Below are 4,954 nucleotides of genomic sequence, written 5' to 3'. Positions count from 1 at the left end.
GTGAAATTTGTGCATATATATATATATATATATATATATATATATATATATATATATATATATATATACATACATATACCAAAGCTTTTTCCCCCTTTTTCCCCCGTCTGGGGTATTGGCTCCTTGTTATTGTGGCAAAGTAGCATGAAGTTGATACTTTAGGGTTTATATGGGGCGCCCCTACGGACCAGAGACACACATAATTTTGTCTATGATAGAGGAAAACTGTTCATAGAGAAATGATGACACTTTTATACTACGACTGTCCCTCCGTTATGCTGTCCCCCAATCCCTTGTTGCTGTCCTGTACCATTTCTCTGAGTATTCTTTTTCTGTGGTGGGGGAATTCCCTGTGGTGGGGGAAAAGAATACTGCCACCAAGTATTCCCACTTGGATCGTAAGAGGCGAGAAGAAAGGGACGGGGATTGGGACTAGGCATCCTTCTCCTTGTAGCCCCACAGGGGACATTCCTAAACAAAAAAGAGAAGGCACAAAAGGGTCTGGGAGTTTTCCGACCAGCACCCTAAGGTTTGGGTCTTTTAATATACGTGGATGTGGTACAGATGAGAGTAAAAGGGAAGAGATAGGTAGTATGTTTGCGAGAAGAAAGATGGATGTGTTGGCTTTGAGTGAAACTAAGTATAAAGGAAAGGGTGAGTGTAAGTTTGGGAGTGTAAGTGGGAGGTTATCTGGAGTGAAAAGAGGGCGAGGGAGGGAAGGGGTGGCTATTCTAGTAAGTGAAGAGATAGGTAAGCTCTTCCAACTCGAAGCGCTACTGGCTTCCGAGATTTAGGAAAGACCATTCTCTGCGGCCTCTTAGGCGCCAGAGCAGTAGGTTCGAATCCTCTGCGCAACGATCATATAAATCATCTGATTAATGTCGCTGTCCACTAGCGAATTATTCATATATGTATATGTATATATGTATATATATGTATATATGTATATGTATATGTATATTTGTATATGTATATGTATATATGTATATGTATATGTATGTATATATGTATATATATGTATATATGTATATGTATATATGTATATGTATATTTATGTATATATGTATATATATGTATATGTATATATGTATATGTATATGTATGTATACATGTATATGTATATGTATATGTATGTATATATATGTATACATGTATATATGTATATATATATATGTATATATGTATGTGTATATATATATATATACATGTATACATGTATACATGTATATATGTATATATATATACATGTATACATGTATATATGTATATATATACATGTATACATGTATATATATATATACATGTATACATATATATGTATATATTTATATATATATATAATATATGCTAATAAGAACACGGGTACGTGTGTTCACTTATGCAAAGTAGACCACTTGGAAAAAGAAACTAACGAAGCAGAGCGCTTTCGTATATTACATCTTCAGTGCAACAAGTACATAGTGATAGGAATACATAGACTTTATATACATGATACAAAGGGGACCAGGACAGGTTTGAATAAGCATACCGACCAATTACCCCCTAGAGAGCGGAAGGTCATTGTCAATTATCTTACGATGGTCGGGCGACATTAGGTCACAGTCGCCAAGGGGAGCGGAAGGTCATTGTTAATTATCTTACGATGGTCGGGCGACATCAGGTCACAGTCGCCAAAGAGAGCGAAAGGTCATTGTCAATTATCTTACGATGGTCACAGTCGCCAAGGGTCACTGTTTCTACTACTTATATAGGGCGACATTAAGTCAATTTGTTGGATTACATTTTACATGATATTATCTTACTAATTTCTTGACAAATGAAATTATCAAGTTTGTACAAGCCTTTATGTAGGTTGGTATTTTGATTACTAGTGGTATGAATCAAACTGCACTCTATTAAATTTCTTGCTATTATGTTGTTGGTATAATAGATTGCCTGGGCATTACCCCAATCAACTGGATGATTATTTAATTCAATATGCTTGAATATACCACTAGAATTATTGCCATCCCTGACATTTTTCTTGTGTTGTTCAATTCTAATGTTTAAGGGTTTGGCAGTTTGACCTATGTAAAATTGATTACACATTTTGCAAGGAATTTTATAAATGCATCCTTTTTTGATTTCAATACTATTGTTGATAAGTTTATGTTTTACTGTACTATCATGTTTAAAAACTACCTTTACGTTAAACCTTTTTAATAATTCTGTGATACTTAACAAATTTTCTTGAAATGGTAAAATTAAAACATTATGATAATTGAAAGGTGATTTAGGCTGAGGAGTTAAAAATGATTTCCTTGCAAAATTGTAAGCAATATCAAGGAATTGCTTAGGGTATTTTAATTCTAGCCCAATGTTAAAAACATTTCTGATTTCTTCATCAATAAATTCAGGACTACAAATACGAAAAGCTCTTAAATACATTGAGGCAAATACTGTACGTTTAATATTATTTGGATGAGAAGAATAATAATGAATATATGAACTTACATTGGTTGGTTTACGATATACTTTAAATCTAAGGCTATTGTCATGACGTAGGATAGTGCAATCTAAGAAAGGTAAGGTACAATTTTTCTCAATTTCTAAAGTAAATTTAATAGAATCAACAAGGGTATTCAACTTAGTTAAAAAATTATGGACATTTTTATCTTCTGGCCAAAGACATAAGATGTCATCAATATACCTAAGCCAAGGGATGTTAGGGGGGAAGATTGTGCGTAATATTTTGGTTTCAAAAAATTCCATGTATAAATTACTTAAAACTGGGGATAAAGGGTTTCCCATACTCATGCCGAATTTTTGGGAATAGAAATTACCATTAAATTGAAACTTACAATCTTTGACACATAATTTAATTAGTTCAATCAATGTAGATGATGGCAATGGAAGAACATGTTTATTAAGTTCATCTTGAAGGTAAAATAATAAATCATCTATGGAAACTTTTGTGAATAAACTGACTATATCAAAACTAACCAATGTAAATTTATAATTAGGTTTAATATTATGAGTTTGTCTATTAAATCAGAAGTGTTTGTAACATGAGAAGAAGAGATTGTACCTACTAAAGGGCTAAGGATAGTAACTAGCCATTTGGAAAGCTTGTAAGAAGCGGAACCAATTGACGAAACAATAGGTCTAGCGGGGTTGTTACATTTGTGAGTCTTAATGAGACCATACATATGTGGCAAAGGGGGACTAATTGAAGTGAATTTCTGTAAGAGGTCTCTATTCTTATGAAGCAGTTCTTTTAATTTCTTATTATAATAACTATTAACTACTTCTGTAGGATTTTTGTTAAGAAGTGTGTAAGTATTGTTATCATCTAATAAATCATTCATTTTTCTAAGATAATCATCCTTGTTTAAAATAACAACTGCATTAGATTTATCTGCTTTAGTGAAATGTAAATGATTATCTTTTTTAAGACTAATAATTGCCTTCTGAAAACGTTCTGGGCAATTAGGAACAACCTCTTGTGATAAAGCACCATAAACAATTCCTTTACAAATATTGAAATCTTCAACTGATAAATCATGGTTCTTTAAATTACAGAAAGCTTTACCAATGCTGACAAAATTTGTTGGATTTGAATTGTTGGCAAAACTAAGTCCATATCCTAAAGCTGTTTTCTCATTAGTATTAAGAATTTTGTCAGAAAGATTAACTACAAATTCACTGTTAGCATGTTTGGTCCAATCACTATTATCAATAAGTTGTTGTAACTTATTTTTTAATTTCTTGGCAAGAAGGTCACAAATGGATCTCATATTGCAGAAGCAATAGTCTAAAAGCACTTCCTTATCAATGGATGGTATAGTTTGTTGAAAAATATGCCATTTGACCCTTTTGATTCTAAAAGCTTCTTTCACTTCTAATTTGGCAATGTCAATACACTTCAACAAGATGATGCGTTGGAAATCATCAAACAGGCGATCTGACATCTTCAAAAGTCGTTGGGGAAGAACAGACTTCGGTAATACCTGTTCCTTCAGGCAATTTTGTAAAAATTGCAGCCTTAATCGTAGTTTATGGGCTTTGGTCAAGGCCCAAGCAAAGTCCTTCACAAACGGAGTCCTGAATTTATTGATGAAGAAATCAGAAATGTTTTTAACATTGGGCTAGAATTAAAATACCCTAAGCAATTCCTTGATATTGCTTACAATTTTGCAAGGAAATCATTTTTAACTCCTCAGCCTAAATCACCTTTCAATTATCATAATGTTTTAATTTTACCATTTCAAGAAAATTTGTTAAGTATCACAGAATTATTAAAAAGGTTTAACGTAAAGGTAGTTTTTAAACATGATAGTACAGTAAAACATAAACTTATCAACAATAGTATTGAAATCAAAAAAGGATGCATTTATAAAATTCCTTGCAAAATGTGTAATCAATTTTACATAGGTCAAACTGCCAAACCCTTAAACATTAGAATTGAACAACACAAGAAAAATGTCAGGGATGGCAATAATTCTAGTGGTATATTCAAGCATATTGAATTAAATAATCATCCAGTTGATTGGGGTAATGCCCAGGCAATCTATTATACCAACAACATAATAGCAAGAAATTTAATAGAGTGCAGTTTGATTCATACCACTAGTAATCAAAATACCAACCTACATAAAGGCTTGTACAAACTTGATAATTTCATTTGTCAAGAAATTAGTAAGATAATATCATGTAAAATGTAATCCAACAAATTGACTTAATGTCGCCCTATATAAGTAGTAGAAACAGTGACCCTTGGCGACTGTGACCATCGTAAGATAATTGACAATGACCTTTCGCTCTCTTTGGCGACTGTGACCTGATGTCGCCCGACCATCGTAAGATAATTAACAATGACCTTCCGCTCCCCTTGGCGACTGTGACCTAATGTCGCCCGACCATCGTAAGATAATTGACAATGACCTTCCGCTCTCTAGGGGGTAATTGGTCGGTA

Source organism: Oratosquilla oratoria, chromosome 12, assembly GCF_046742065.1.
Source record: "Oratosquilla oratoria isolate Oo_2021 chromosome 12, ASM4674206v1, whole genome shotgun sequence".
NCBI lineage: Eukaryota > Metazoa > Arthropoda > Malacostraca > Stomatopoda > Squillidae > Oratosquilla > Oratosquilla oratoria.
Note: the sequence above shows the minus strand (reverse complement) of the source record.